The sequence below is a fragment of the Hoplias malabaricus genome, chromosome 18 (assembly GCF_029633855.1).
Source record: "Hoplias malabaricus isolate fHopMal1 chromosome 18, fHopMal1.hap1, whole genome shotgun sequence".
In the NCBI taxonomy this organism is placed as follows: Eukaryota; Metazoa; Chordata; class Actinopteri; order Characiformes; family Erythrinidae; genus Hoplias; species Hoplias malabaricus.
Genome location: NC_089817.1, coordinates 11,167,244 through 11,184,468, shown reverse-complemented (window position 1 = coordinate 11,184,468; position 17,225 = coordinate 11,167,244). Strand labels below are relative to the sequence as shown.

General features: G+C 39.0%; 1 long non-coding RNA gene across 1 annotated transcript; it reads left to right on the top strand.

Annotated features, from left to right (window-relative positions):
• Positions 1–14,539: 14,539 nt before the first annotated feature.
• Positions 14,540–16,663, top strand: LOC136674301 (uncharacterized). The gene is made up of 3 exons (XR_010796036.1): positions 14,540–14,774; positions 15,044–15,289; positions 16,350–16,663. It is a non-coding gene; the product is annotated as an uncharacterized lncRNA (long non-coding RNA).
• The last annotated feature ends 562 nt before the right edge of the window (positions 16,664–17,225 follow it).

Genomic DNA, 17,225 nt, shown 5'->3' with positions numbered 1-17,225 from the left:
TGGCTCATCTGTGGTGTGTAGAGTAATGCTCTTGCAGCAATGCCTCAAGGCTATTCCACACCCCTTCTCACTCTCCTTTAGGTATACACTTTAAGTTCTTAAAGCGTGGGTCGAGTGCAGATACAATCTTGAGCCATCCATGGTTAAGCATAGCTTTGTGTTGGGATAGCTCCTTTGTGAAGGCAGCTTTAAATCTAATCACAAAGGTTGTGTCTTCATCTGAGACTTCCCTGGTGCGTTCCAGGTGAAGGAGAGCAGGTAACACCAAAGAGCGTGAAACATAAGTCTCAGCCCCAAGAAGCTCAGTTACATATCTGCAGTTGAAAAGTTACGAGAAGAAAGATTTTAATTGTAATAATTCCCAGTCAATTAAAAATCCGTGAATTTGCTAAATAAAAACAGTGGCAATAAGAGTGATATTCAGTGAGTAGTACATTTAGTTTGGAAAAATTTATATTGCAACAATTCAAAGTCAATTCATGAATCTATTCAAATGGAGAGTAACTAGTGAAACAGTAAAACACTTTTGTGTGGATGTATGCTTTACCTGCATGGTTCAAGGAGGATCACCAGGCTCTGCAGTTTATTCCACTCTGTTGCTGTCAACATCGTGAGCTTGTGCTTTTGTCTGGCTAGAGTTTCCTTCACAGCCTCTTGGTTCTTTAGGAAACACTTGGTCATATACAGTGTAGAGTTCCACCTTGTGCGAACGTCTTGGATTAGTGGCTCTTTGTCTTGCTCAAGTGCTGTTTGCTGCTGGTGTAGATCCTCTATATTGGCAGGGCTATGTTTGAAGTGACCCACTTGCGACACTTAGCCAAGATGTCACTGAAGTCGCTGCCAAGAAGACAAACATTGAGGATTCTCTGCAACATGTGTGCAACACAAGGAATGTGCTGGAAAGGGAGTCGCCTAGCTGCAACTATGTTTTGGGTGCTGTCTGTTCCTATTGTGGTGACTTTTTCTTTAAATCCCCAGGCCTCTGCCACAGCCATAAAGTCCTCTGCACAGGCATCTCCATCGTGCCTAGAAGTGGTCTTCTGCATACTTAAAGCAAATGACTTGATCTTCCATTCATCATCTATCATATGAGCTGTCACACCAAGATAATTCTTGTTGCTAACAGAGGTCCAGGGATCCCCAAGCAGAGCCACATTTGTGGCGCTCTTCACAATAACCTGTTTTACTTCCCTTTACTCATCATACAGCTGCTGGATTTTTTTTAAAATTGTCTTTCTGGATGGCAGTTCGTAACTTGCATCAGCTGATGCACTCTGCAGCGTCTCCTGTAACCCTTTGTCTTCGACCACAGAGAGTGGTCTACAGTCCACAGCAATCCATCTCGCTAGTGAATTGGTCAATTTGTCTGATGTGGACTTTGACATTTTATGTCTGAATGTGAACCCCAACATGTGGTCGAGTGTTGACTGGCGACACTGTTTGCTTGTACTAGGAACGCTATCACATTTAGCAGCCAAGTTGACATTACTGACCTGCACACTAGCCCCAACATGTTTCGCGTTGAGGTGGTAATGAAGGGTGGAAGTGCTTCTGTGATAAGCAAACTCCTTCCTGCATAAAGTGCAAATGACAACATTTTTGTTTGTACTTCCATCAGGAAGTTTCTTGTATTTAAATTTCCCATCCACCAACATAGTCTCTTCCGTCATCTCCATCATGTTCATGACAGTGTGCGTCAATATAATCTGTATGCCTGGAATTCATGCACTGAGTAACGTTCTACGGTGTAAAGTGCGATTAAAATGCATTAATTTTTTTATTTCATTATTTTCCCTGTAATTAATTAATCGAAATTAACGCGTTAAAGTCCCACCCTTAATATATATATATATATATATATATATATATACACAAGTGCTAGTCATAAAATTAGAATATCATGATTTATTTCATTAATTCCATTCAAAAAGTTAAACTTGAATATTATACTCGTTCATTACATACAGACTGATATATTTCAAGTATTTATTTCTTTTAATTTGATGATTATAACTAACAACTAATGAAAACCCTAAATTCAATATCTCTAAAAAAAATTTTAGAATAAAACTCCTTTGTGAGGAGTTTGGTGTGTTCTCCCCGTGTATGCCAGTGCCAAAATATCACAATATGTCACAAACCTCAAGTGTATTATTGCAGTTATACCACAGTTCCGTTAACTGCATTTACATATATGTATTTTATAAAAAGGGTGGAAAAATACGACCTCTCTGTTTATCAACACTCTGCAAGGTAAAATAGTTCCATTCTATCAGACGACCCGCTGCTGAAACACTGCTATTATCCCTGATAGCAAGGAGATGGCGGACCACTTTTGGCCCACTGAGGGCAAAGTTGGAGATCCACTAGTGTTATGCACAGCATTTTCTGGCCGGACCGCTGGTGATTAAACAGATTTTTAGACAAAATGCCACATTTTAGCACTTTTCCATTCACAGTCCAATTTACATTTTTTTTCCTTCATTAGGTTCTTTTGTTATCCTTTATAAATAAGATTAGTAAATCATTTTAATCCAGCACAGTGTCAACATTTTCAGCATAATCATTTTATATCAGGCTTATACTCATTATTATACCTCTCAGAGTTGTTGGTAATATTTGTATTAGTTTGTTTTCCAGAATAATAGTGAATTTCTGTGAGTCTCTGTGAATTTAAAATCTGTTTGAGGAGATTAAAAATGAGTTATATTCTGTACAGGACAGTAATCTGGGTGGTCCGATGGTGGCCCAGCTGTGGTCTACAATCAGTGGTGTGCCAACCTTTTTATGCCAGTGGACTGATATATGCTCGCTGTTTGGGATCGGCCACCTCAAACCAAACCTTGGCAATCAGAGCTAACCATAAATAACTGAAAGCGGTTTACTCACCCCAGTTAACGTTTTTCAGGAGAGATATGTATCTTAATGTACAAGACTAATATGACTTTTAAATAAAATACCGTCATGGATATTTAATAAGCCATGTGTTACATGTGGTTTTCTACATGCATAATTACAACATTGTTAGTGATATTTAAACACTGTTTTCAGAACAGATTTTTTTTGCAAGAATAAAGTTTAAAGGCCCTTTAAAAATGTTACGCTTTTTACGCTTCTTCAGAGCGACTGACTGTGAGAGTGAGAGAGACAGAGAAAATACGCAATACACTTGTAAACGCTGGCTTCATTGCTAGTGTTACAAGTGTATGTGGCGAAGCAATATTTGGATAGCTTCAGTCCCAGTGCCATTATTGTGTAATAACAGCACTCATGGAACGTCTCTCGGCCAGTCAGATTGCCACATAACAAAACGCTTAAAATAAAAAAATAATTCACCAGTAGGTTTGGAAAAGTAAAAAAAAAATGGCAGAAGGGTACTTTAAAAATAGTTTGAGTTTCCTCAAATGTGCGGAAGAACACATTTGACACTTCATGGCATACATCAGTTCCATCAACAGTTCGCAAGACCCTGCTGTGTTGTCACACTTTGTCAATACCTCACTGCCCTCAACAATGATGGAAATATCAGCCGTATCCTCATCTCTGGCAGCCTGGACAACAGGGATCTTCAGGATGTGCAGTGTAGTGAAAGAACAATCAAGTATAGTCACCTCAGTCGTACTCCTTGTTGAATTCCAGCTCTATAATTAAACATATAGAGATTATGTACATGTTCTGTTCTCTTCAATATATTTTCTTTAAAAATATTTAACAAAAACTGTACACGGCTTATGCATGCAAATTCATTAACTACAGAACATCAAATGTAAAAGATTATCAAGTTATAGTACAAAGAATTCTACAAACAATTATGCTATAACTGATGCTAAAGATTTCATCTAAATAGCTTAAATTAACCTCCTATCTGCTTTTCTCTCTGCCCACCTGCATTTCTCACTGCCCCACTAGTTTTTTTTACTGCAGTCCATCTTTACATAATTACATAAGAAAATGAATTAGTTCATGTTCATAGTTAATTTTGAAAAATTTAACTAAATTTAACTCCAAAAATAAACTACTTCACATGCTTTTGTTTATTTATTTTTTTCTCTCAGTAAATAGCCTTCTATTGTTTTCAATATAACCTCCTTCAACCTATTAATCACTAGCCCAAAATCACTGCTACTCCCTAACAAAGAATTATTGTATGTGGAATTATATTTAAACATTAAATTACACCAAAAAACAGCACTGAGATTGATGTATTTTAACCTACTTAGCTAGTACCTTATGTCTTCCTAATGTGTTTAAGCAGTTTTATTTTATTTCTTATACTGAGGTATGCGGTTCTGTGTGACATAAAAACCCACAAAAATGCTCACATCGTCTTGTAAAATACGCCATCAAACCACATAATTACTCAAATTAAAATAACTCATTAATGAGCGATTGTCATGTCATTTAAATGTTTTCTATGTCAGAGGGAAAAAAAAGAGCTAGCTAGAGTTAAACAGGTTAGCCTAGCTAAAGTTTGTCATTTGAAAAATAAAAACGGTTCAATATTACGTATGTAACGTATAGCAGTTGATAGAATAACGTACATAACATTAACAATGTTAACTACATTTGGGCGATACCAAAATACTTATGTATCCAAAAATAAAAGGTTAAATTGAAATACTTACGGGATGAAGCTGTTCCCTGAGGCCGGTGAGAGCGGCTTGCACGCCGTGGTCACAGAAAAGAGCGCAAATCTTCATTGTCTTTTTCCTCTGTGTTTTTATAGCGGTTTGCTTCTTTCACCTTCCGTTTTCTCATTCAGAGTTCATTCATTTTAAAGCAGTCGTTCCAGTCCAGTCGTCTTCAAAAACTTAATTAACAATTTCCTCACTTCAGCACGGCACTGTCTCCTTATTAACCCTATTTATCATAATAATTTTTGTCGTTCGTGTCCCAGTCATTATATCAATATTCTAAAATATTACAATATTAACAAAGCTTACCTATAACTGTATGGCATTTAAAAAGTTAAAATAATGATTCTATTTATTTAACATTTATTACATTGTTTTCCAGACAGTTACCAGTATTTTCTTTTATTTTTAGATGTGGGCCACATACGATTAATACGCAGTATTTAATAAAATGCTCTGATCAGTGTAGTGTGCTAACTGCAATGGCAATCGCCTTGCCAGCCGACAGTGCCAACGTGCAGCCGGAATTTGGCCAGATGCAGCGTGCCGAATTCACGCTGAGCCTCAGCTAGCCAACAGTGCCAATGTGCAGCCAGACTTGGGCCAGATAAAGGGTGCCGCATTCACGCATCCGACAGTGCCTAGCCTGAGCCAGAATTGGCCCAGATCTACCTTGCTAGCTGGGATTGAGCGATGCGATCTGTATAGATCCGGCGCCTCTGTTAAGTTTAACGCCTTCTGTAGTTGCGGTGGGACTATATGGTCCCCTGGCACTCCAACAATCCTGATATTGTTCCTCCTCGACCTTGCTTCTAAGTCTTCACAATTACTCTGTAGTGATTCCAACTGAGCCTTGAATCGTGATACTTCGTGCTGCAGAGTATCAATATCATTGGTGCATGTTAGTAGCCTCACCTTCATCTCAACAGTTGAATGCTTCAACGTGACAAATTCTGTAGCGTTCGAATTCTAATAAGATTGTAATTCATTTCTCACTGCACTGATATCAGCTTGAAGTCCAGCCATCTCCTTCCCTAGTACACTTCTAATCTCTGATATAATGATATCTCCAATTTCTTCATGAAACGACGCTAGCAGCTCCGTTCAAAAAATTTCACTTTGCAGTGCTGTGAGTGCGTCGATTGACTCTGGAGCAACTCAATCCGGGGATGAGCCGTGGACACTAGGCCTCGGAGCAGACTTGGCTGTCTTTCGAGTTTTATTGCTTTGCTAGCCATGCTTTCTCACTTATTTATGTTATGATAATGAAATAATATATCAAAAATACAACAACAAAATAATTTATACTTTATGAAAGTGCCCTAATATCCGTTTTAAACTGACAGTTCTGCAGAGCCTAATAACTCACGTCTACTCCATAGGTTGCTCCCCTGCACCCCCTTCATCCAAGCTTTTAAGGTGCAAGTCACATAAACACAATACATTATTTACATAAATTTATGAACAAGGCTATAAGGAAGTGGCTAGGGGTGCCGCAGAGTTTATGTAGCATGGCATGGTATGGGAGAGGGGTACTGGATTTACCACTCACAATAATAATAATAATGTGCAGTTCTTTGTCGTTGTACAATGAAATGTGTCTTCCGCATTTAGCCCATCTGTGGCAGTGAACAGATACACATTAGTGCACTAGGGGCTGTGAACACACACCCAGAGAGGCGGGCAGCCATCTCCGGCCCGGGGAGCATTTGGGGGTTCAGTGCCTTGCTCAAGGGTACTTCAGCCATGGATGTTCCTGCTGGTCCTGGGGATCAAACCAGCAACCTCCCGGTACCAAGCCCATTCCTCTATTCATTAAGCCAAGGCTGCCCCCAAAAGTTTAGTTGAGGAATTTAAATGTACAAAGGTGAGTCTTGAGCTGACCTTGTCAAGATCGAAATATGCATTGGTAAAAGCAGCAGTGCCAGTCCCAAAAGCAGGAAGAAAGTGGAATCCAAAAGTGGCCGTGTAGGTAGCCAGGGGCTCATTAGAGCTAAGAGATGTGATTGGCCAAGTACAATGCGGAAGAGCAGGCCTTGTGTCAGGTGATTTATGGAAAGCTTTAGTAAGGCCACATCACCAGAGAGATGACCAGAATGATGACTAGTTTTATTTACAAGCAGGAAGAGGAGGCACTGTGCGCAACAGCAGCATCACAGGCAAAACTAGGTCAGTGGCTTTGATGAGAGAATCTACAGAAGTGAAAGATTTCCTGGCAAGAGTTGTGAGCAATGGAGGTAAGTCGAATTAAGTTTTTGCTGGGAGCAACTTATGACGTTGGGTGTGACAGTGGGTAGGTGAAGACCCTAGTTGTGGATCTATAATCTATCAGCTTGTAAAATGAGTTTGTCACAGTGCTGGTATACATGGAGACATAATCAGGTGCTAAGGGTTTCAGCATGTTTGTTGGACAGCAAAAAGCTAGAGGTTAATGCATTGATGAGTGGCTGTAGTACTAAAATTGTTAGGTTTGTGCATGAGGGGGAATGTGTTCGATAATGTGCCAAGGCTACAAATATTGGTAGATGGGGTTAAGCACAACATTGGAAATTGCTGGTGGATGTAGGAAAAAAGCTGCAGGTCTCAGGGTGTATTGTGTTAACTACACTGAGGCCAGACATGGTGCTCTACTCTGAAAGTAAACAGAAAGTTTATTTCATAGAGTTAATGGTTCCATTTGAGTTATCAGAAACTGCTGAAAGTTCTAGTCTGTGGTTTTGGATAAGGAGGGCACAGATTACTTGGGGAAATGCACTATAGAGATTCATTCATTCATTCATTATCTGTAACCACTTATCCAGTTCAGGGTCGTGGTGGGTCCAGAGCCTACCTGGAATCATTGGGCGCAAGGCGGGAATACACCCTCCTGGAGGGTATGCCAGTCCTTCACAGGGCAACTCAGACACACACACTTTCGCTCACACATACGGACACTTTTAAGTCACCAATCCACCTACCAGCGTGTCTTTTTTGACTTTTGGACTGGAGGAAACTGGAGCACCCGGAGGAAACCCATGCTGACACGGGGAAAACACCAAACTCTTCACAGACCCCCTGAGCAGGAATCGAACCCACAACCTCCAGGCCCCTGGAGCTCTGTGACCTGCTGCGCCACCGTGACACCCCACTGTAGAGTGATTGTGATTGTTGGTGATGTAGCACATAAAGTTCACATGGAACTGGAAGCACTGAACATGCATTAATGGTGCCAGTAAGGCTATGGTATGGGCTATGGTGCCAGTGGATTTATGGTTGTTGACGGTAAAGGGTAAGGTAGAACTGTAAAGCTGGCTTGTCTTTGTAGTTAGAAGCTGAAATGGTAGCCGTAATCTCTATACATTTTCATGATTCTCTGTTGAATGGTGTGCTGCAGGAAAAAGATTCTTTCAACGTCTGGCTCTGAGGTTTGTTTTGCACACTTGACTGTAGTTTTGTGGCTCTCTTCCATGGGCTCTCTTTGTACTGTTTAATGTGATTTTTGTGAAGGTTGTAAAAGAGGTTAGTGGTGTTTGAGTCCATCATGGGAACTGATTTTTGGCATAGCTTGCAAAGTACCTGTTACCCGTGTTAGATTTTTCATACCCAAACCATGTCCATTCGACAGAAGTAGCTCCTCTTTTAGGTATGAGCTCTTCGTTTTGTACTTGTTTGTTTGGGTCCCTCTCCTGTTCGGAATTAGTCCAGCCTGCGCCGCATGTACTCTCCTCTATGTTTGTGTCTTTTTACTTCTCACAACCGAAAGTCATAACAAAGCAGCTTTATAGAAATCCGGGTCCAAGCCTTCTATAAGCAAGCCAAGAGCAACAGTGGCAAGGAAAACCCCCCTCAACATCTTTTAGAAAAGGAACGAGCAGACTGATTCCTTACTCACAGATTTTTTTTTCATGCAGCATACCTAATACTTTTCTGGAACTTGACATTATGTTTCATAGCCTTGCTTGATTACTGTCTTAACTGATTTGTTTCATTGTCTTACACCTTACTCTGGTACTTGGTCTTGATTATCTTAAAAGAGAAACGTGATTTACATTTATAACATTCAGCAGATGCTTTTATCCAGAGAGATTCATTAATTTAAATAAGGGTTAGGAGTCTTGCACAAGAACTGTTACGGGTCTACTGAGTTCTTGTTGGGGTTCCTGCCCAAACTGTGATCAGAAACACAAGCAACTGTATTGGGGCCTCAAGTGTTAACTGCACTACAGCTGCAAGCATTGAAACCCAAAAGGCCCTCATGTATTGATTAATTGAGAACATATTCTATGAATATCATGAATTCACCACCAGCAGTTCACAGACATTCACAAACTAAGGCTTTATGGTACAGTTACCACATGGAAAAGAATGCAAATTACATTAAGTTGTAGCAAAGATGGACCTGTTGACAGATCTGTTAATAGCATCCAGTTTTAAATGTAGTAACATTTATTTTGGGTGTTACCTAAAGGCTGGTGTTTATGTGATCAGTTGCAGTGGGAAATGAGAGGGCATATAAAACACAACTATGAATCAAGCACAGAGCAGTGAAATAGATCCAGGCAAGCTGTTGGGAAAACACCAGAATACCAATAATCTAATATAAACAATAAAATAACTGCTAAACAGCAATGGATCACTACATTAATAGGGCCCAGATCATTTAATTTTTTTAAGGAGTTTGATGCAGTAAACACACATTCAAAATGTACTTTTCACTCCCTTGTCTATACAATCCATGTAAAATCTTAGCTGCCAAAAAAAAAACACTCTTTAAATTTACTCTTTTTTTCAGCAGTTGGCTCCAACAGTTGACACTGAAGTTATACGATGTGTTTCAGTCTGAAGTTTACAGATCAAACAGATTTACATGCAGTCAGAACAGGGTTTATTTACACAATTCGGGTTTACCGGCAAACATTCAAAAAAATGAAGAGAAAAAGAAAGCATCATCTAAAAAAGCAGTTTATAGTTCAAAATCTCAATTACACTGATGAATTGTGACTTATGGACCTCCTAATTTAAGATTTCCTCCTAATTCTATGCTGTGTTGAGGCCCTGGAAGCTATGTACCCCACTCTATGAATCTAAAAGAAATGTCAAACTCTTTTTTAAGCCTGTTATGCGAATGACCCAAACTTTAAAGCAAAGTCATTATTTCCTTCATGTAGTCAAAAAATCCCATTTTCCTATTCCCATAACACGGATGAACTAGGCAGCTGACTGCAAGTGTGAGCAACATCAGACATGTTCCTCAATGCATAGTCATTACAAAAATAGGTTCATAATACCAAAACACAAAAACACATTTGGAATCTGCAAAGACAGTTACGAGAATTAGGCACGCAACAAACAAGAGACACAACATAAAAATACAAAGAGAATGTAAGAGAAACATAGAGTACATAACAACAGCAAATGACTCTGCATTAGTGCTGGGCGATATGAGCGCAAATCAATATCACAATATCACAGGGGCAGAATCACGTGACTACAGTGTGGTTTAAAAGGGACAGTACATGAACACACAGTGGGGACATAACAGAATAAAATAAAATTGTATAATCAATATAGACAAGATTATGTCAATTAGAAGTTCTGAATGTCGATTTCGATTAATTGCCCAGCCCTACTCCGCGTAGTAGGTGGATGTGAGGAGCTGGAAAAGGTGTGGACCCCGAAAGAGCTGTAGAACACCCTGGAATGTCTAAGTATACTGTGCGCCTTTGTCTGGCACTTCTCTCCAGTGTGTGTTGACTAAGAGTTGATATGAATTGTGTTCTGTGCCATGTTGATTATATAGTGTCCTTGGGTGACTAGAAAATTATTTTAGGAATGTAAATATTAATAAAATTTAAGAGCAGAGTTCCTTAACCCAGTCCATATTCATACTCATTCCTCATCTCTCTACTTTCTATAGAAGTCATTATAATTCATTAACAGCCTGCTTTCAGAAAATATTACAGCTCCTCCTGTCTTCTTCCTCCCACTTTTACAGCCTTTAAAAAGACATTGGCGGAGAGTAAGAGAAGGAATGCTGAGAACCAGAAGAAATAGCTGTTCCACATCAGTGTCATCAGATCTGAGCTTATAAATATGTTAAGTTGAAAACATACTTCTACGTTTGTATTTAAAAAATATTAAAGGCCAGCATGAGAGGAAGCAATCATAACAATTTGTGTGTGTGTGTGTGTGTGCGCACGCGCATTGTAGGTTTAAAAGTATCAGTAGCCTGTGGGTGTTGCACAGCTCTCCCATGTATGAGTTGTTTTAAGCCAGCCACTGGGTTTAGATAGTGTTACACACACGCACATGTTACTGACACCTGCTTCTTCATTAATAAGTCATCAGTGCAGTCAGACTGAGTTAGACTCAGAAGGCCATGTTAACCGCACCAAGAACATGGACGTTACTGTACTCCCCAACAATAACCATCCAGAGAAATACCTCCAGCTGGATGTGGGAATGCTTCCTGCCACCCATGGCATGTTCCAGATCGGGGCTGCATTATCGGGCCAGAGGCAGTGGCAGAACAGGGTGTATTCACAGGTGGGTGCCATTTATAGGGGTCATTTACAACCTTTTGATGCTTTAAGTGACAGCCTACTTGGGTGGCTCAGTTCAGACCCTGACTGTGATGTATACGGCTTTTGTTTATTGTACGAGTCCATGGGCCTTAACACAATGGAGCCTCGTGGGCACGCAGGAGTTCCACTCGCTCTGGATCGATCATTTTTTAATGATCATTAATTGCATTTTGTGAAACTACATGCCCTCTTCTGAATAAAAGTGTTCCTGTACCAATTCAGGGTTTGAATACTAATTACAATCTGGTCCTGATGTGGCAGAGGACTGAGTATTTATTCCTGAAATCTATACCTATTCCTCAATTACACTCTGGTCGTGTCTGCCGCATTATATGTGCAGAGAATTATTCAGAGATTTTTCTCAAAATTAATCCGAAGTTTTTCTCAGAATTATTCTGACATTATTCTCTGAATCTTATTTTTTTTTCAATGTGTTTTTAAGCGTTTTAAAATCGCGCTTATATAAATAAATAAAGAACAATGTAGGCTTACAGTTCAAAACGAACTGAAATAACCTTCAAATAAACCGAAAATAAACCCATTAAGAAATTATTGTTTACGACACTGAAATTGGAATCTTATTCGCCAGTTTCTTATTCGGATTTTCTGTTCCACCTTAAATGGTGCAGTGGTTGCATCCTGTCGCCGCTAGATGGCGAAATACGAACACAATTTCCATACCGTGGAAAAATTACACGATTAGTTTCTTTCCACGGATATTATCTCTTTACTTTCAAAGTGTCTCAGAATTCTAAAAGGCTCACTAAAGACACAATATAACAGACTATTGATATACTGAAGATGAAGAAATTTTACTGTGGAATTTTTATATAATTGCCCTATAAACCTAGCACTTGATACGATAGAATGTGGGGAAATGACTTATTTGGCTAATTCAGTGGACATTATCTCTTTATTTTAAGTGTCTAAAGGCAGAAAGGCTCATTTAAGACACAATATAACAGACTATTAATATCCTGAAGATGAAGAAACTTTACTGTGGAAATGTTTTGTAATGGCTCTGTGAACATAGCATTAGACATGATAGATATGTGTGGGGAAATTGCGCATGTGCGATCTTTGAGAGACTTTGAAATTAAAGAGATAATGTCCACGGAATGAAGCTAAACGTGTAGTTTTTCCAGGGTATGGAAGTTGTGTTCGTACTTTGCCTTCTAGCAAAGTCGTTTGCCGTATTTGAAAGTTTGAATAAAAAAGGAATATCCAACATACGAAAGAAATTAATAAAACAAACTTAAAATAAATGAAAATATATATGAATTAATAAATAAAGACCAGTGAATTTAGAAACGACATAATCAAATTAAGTTAAAATACATGAGCGCGAAGGGACGTGATTGGGGTTACAAACCATCCCATATGGACTCTAAAAACCGCGTTAGGACCTTTATATTGGAGGTTAAGATACTCCACGGCTCCTAAACAGAGAACGTTCTTATCATTGGTCATCACACTTATTAAGCCAATCAGCAGCCAGAGTTTGTTGTACATTATTCATGGCCGCAGCCAATGGAGTGTAAGTCCCTCCTACAGGGGCTTGTTGTGAGGCGGAGCTGAAACACTGGGAACTTACAGCTCTGTTTTCCCTCAACACAACTGTGGTGAAAATAACGCTGACTGACTTTTAGAATCGAAGCATTTGGTAACACTTTAAATTACAGCCAGCTAATTACTGGGTATATACGGAGAAAGTACCTGTTAAGTAAGCAGTAAGATAAAATAAGTACTGAGTAAGTAGGGTATAATACTAGAAATATGTCATTATTACTGGGTATCTTACAAACTTTTCAAATAATGTAATGCTCGAATGGATTGGCATGGGATATTTTACATCTTGTGTATGATTATATAATTTTATGTAAGATTAACAATAACAGTAACAACTTATTCTTAGAGTGTAAGACAAATAGGAGTCCTAAATAAGCAGACTATTTTAAACAAAGGACATAATAGTAATATTCTATCTATCTATCTATCTATCTATATAGTTCTTTATTTATTCATTTTTATTTTAAATGTTTTAATGTATTTTAACATTATTTGATTAATTTTGTTCCTACATTTAAACATATATTTCTTAATTTTATTTTTTGTTTATTTGAAGATTTGAATTTCTCTTTTCTCTTCTATTTCCCATATATTCCTTCACTTTTAACCTTACATACATTTTAAATTTCAGGGATTCTAACTATTTCAATATAATCCAATCCCATTGTAGTTCAGCAGAATTCTGGTAAACATCACACATACACTTTTATGTGAACAAAGGCTCTTACAAAAACAGAATCTTATTATCAAAGCACCAGCCAGACCCAAAGGCAGAGGCCTGAGAAATTGCTAGTTTAACATTTTTATTATTAATTTGCCTTATTAGCACAGGGGCAACTGTGAGAAAGGACCAGCTCAGGTCTGAGACCTGAATCCTGAGGTTGTTATTTGGTAAAACTTGGCTGGAAAATAACAAAAGCATTGTTAATGATATAACAAATAATGTACACTCAGCAACCTAAAAAAAAATCATGCAGTCTGGAAATAGGAATGAAAGGGTGTGATATATTTGGGAGGACAGGGAGAAGCTAGATGTTAGTCAAGAGATTGTCAAAGGCTGTGAGGATGTGAAAAACAGAAACAGAATTAATGGGAAGAAAAATGAGTATGGGAAAGAGTGAAATGGCCTTGAGTAAGAACCTTTTCTAAGAAGCACACAAACATTCTTTTGAACCTAATAGTGTCTAGTAAATAATGTCAGAAGAGTTAACCAGAAGCAGAAGTCCTTATATGTACATGGGGAATAAGGTACCTTTTCACTGTAATGGGATCCAACTCAGCCTATGGAGTGTGTAAAAAAGGTGGGGTAATATCCTTACCACCCCTGAATACTGTATAAATATGAGAGCTTCACAAATGCCCTTTTGTACATCTTCCTAGATTTACCCAGGTTAGTGTGTCTATACCGTAACCTGTTTTATGAATGCGTTTTAGTAGTTCTGTTTAGACTTAACCGGGTTGATGTGATTATACTTTGACCTTTTTAAATAAAGTATGGAACCTGCTCTCTTTTAAACCTGAAAACTGTCTGTGAACCATTTAAATTATTGATATTCTTTTTATAGAAATTGTGATTTTTAATAAGGCATATACAAAGCTAAATCAAGTTTTAAAGGAGAAAGTCTTTTTGGCCTGACAAAACTGCTGAAGAAAATCCACTCTCTCTACTCATATAGGTTGATTTCATCCTATATAAGGTAAGGTATAGCTTTGTTTACATCTCTCTTACCCTGGTAAGGAAAGGAACGGTTTCCTGTCCTCCCTTCTCCGTCATTTCATTCTCATGCAGACATAGCCCATATGTATGAACTCAGTGAACATATACATTGTCTTTGTTCTTTGGTGGTAGATCTAGCAGTGTCGTAGTCACACATCTCCAGGGACCTTGAGGTTGTGGGTTCAAGTCCCTCTCCGGGTAACTGTCTGTGAGGAGTTTGGTGTGTTCTCCCCGTGTCCATGTGGGTTTCCTCCGGATGTTCCTCCACCCACGGTCCAAAAACACACGTTGGTAGGTGGATAGGCGACTTAAAAGTGTCCATAGGTGTGTGTGTGTGAGTGAAGGTATGAGTGTGAGTCGCCCTGTGAAGGACTGGCGCCCCCTCCAGGGGGTGTTGCCTTGTGCCAGTAATTTCAGGTAGGCACCGGAACACCGCGACCCTGAATTGGATAGGCGGTTACAGAAAATAAATTAATTAATTCCTTAATTTTTTTTAACACACATCTCATAGAATTTCCATCTGATTTATCAATACATTTTGGTACATTTATTTTGTACAGAGAGAGCGGAAGGTGTTGAAGGGGGCAGAAGGTCAACGTCCTGCATTGGCCAGTCTGGAGTTTAAAGACCGCGAGCTGGAGCAGCACATCACACCCCTCACCCTAAAACCAAAAATCAAACAGAACCCCCTCTACCTGGACATAAGGACCCTGGATGCCGAGGAGAACCAGAGGACCAGACCCTCCTGGACCATCCAGGACTATGACCGACACTCTGTGAATGCCAACTTAGGAGAATATCTACAGGTACAGAGTCATAGAATTGAAAAAAATGTAGACAAACAGCAAAGCACCTCTGTAGAACCAGATGGAGGAGCTGTTTATTTGGTTACTCATACACCTGATATCTAGTGAACAATCAAAATAGCTGAGATGTTGTGCTTTGAAATAGGAGGGAGAAGCAATAAAAGCCAGTTTTCCAATGATTTTTCACATTATGCCACCTAGTGGCCAATATAATCAAAGATTCTGTACCAAACACATTTGAACATGTTCACACGCCACACATGGCATTTCTCACGCTGAGAAATGATTAACTTCACTGAACAGAAATTAATCCTACTCTGCGGTTTTACAGCTGTCTTGAGTTAGCGACCGAACTATCGGCCAATCAGAACAGAAAATATTTGTAGAATATTATCATAACACTAAGATTGACTTTATTAATTAAAAACAAACAAAACAAGACACTTAGAGAGGAAAGAGGACAGATAACAGTCAATACTGGTGTTATCAACCCAAACTGTTACCTGATGCTTCAGAGTTTAAATGTATCCCAGAGAAATAAATCCTGCCCAAAGATTCTAAGAAAATGGAATATTCCATGAAACCAGACGTCCGCTCCTCAGTCATTGTGTATGTGTGTGTGTAAATTTGTGCATTCTCCCCAAAAAAGAATTGCCAGTAGAGCCCTAGACGATCCACGTGTGGCTCAGGTCATGCCCAATGTCAAGTGTTTGAAAAATATCAATTACCTCAACTCTGAACTGTGGTGCAGTGGAAGTGCATTTTCTGGAGTGCTCCATACAGTACGTCTGGAATGAATTGGACTGGCATTTTTGATCCAGAACCCAACAACGTTGCCTGATATTGAAGTTTATTTGGCTGAATGGTCAGAGATCCTCAGAGCAACATTCCAATGTGTAGTGCAAAGCCTTCCCAGAAGAGTAGTGTTTCTACACCATGAAAGGAGAATTAACACCCTGTGAATACCTTTAATTTCAAATGAAATACTGTAAAGGCTGTGGTCCACGTATCAATGATATACTTTACCACGTTGAATTCATATAATTCTGTTCATTCATAGGAGGATCCAAGGAAACTGAAATTTTGGCTGGAAGATCTCTACACCCCAGGCTTCGACTCACTGCTGAAGAAGAAAGAATCAGAAAACAAACGCAACAAAATCTGTAAAATTGTGACATCAGTCATTTTGGCCGTCTGTGTAGTGGTGATCATTATCACGGTGCCAGTTGTTGTGACACAAAGAAAAGGCTGATTTATGCAATGACAGTAGGATTGGCTGACTTCTGATCCTTGTCTTATGTCATGGTTTATATGTTTACAAGTTTGCTTGTACCATTACTATTATACACATCATTGCACCAGCAGATCTGTGTTTAGTGCTAGAGGAGCTGAATACAAACTACCGTGTTTCCCCGAAAGTAAGACAGTGTCTTACATTCTTTTTACCCCCAAAAGTCCCACTATGTCTTACTTTCGGGGTATGTCTTATATTGGTAAAAAATGGCGATTTTTGTTTTAACCATAAAATTAACATTTATTAACAACCTGAACAGTATGGTATTCACCATAAAACAGTTTTATAAAAGCAAGTGCCAAGAATGTCTTGTTACAACCGTATCATGACGGTATTTCCATGTATAACATGTAAAACAATGAAAAACGGTAAGAACGAACAGTTTGAATATGTTATACTGGAAGATAAAACAGATTTATTCCATGACAACCATGGCCATGCCAATCAGAGCGGCCACCAGCGCCTGCACATGAGGGCACTGAGGCTGCGTGTTGGACCACGGTCAACATTACTGCTGCTCCCGCGGCCACATCCCTCCGCTCATTCCGCTCCAGATCCGTCTGCATCCCGCAGTTAATGCAGCAAAAGGTACCGGTACTATGGCTTATATTTTTCCAACGTACAGTTTACTATGTCTTACTT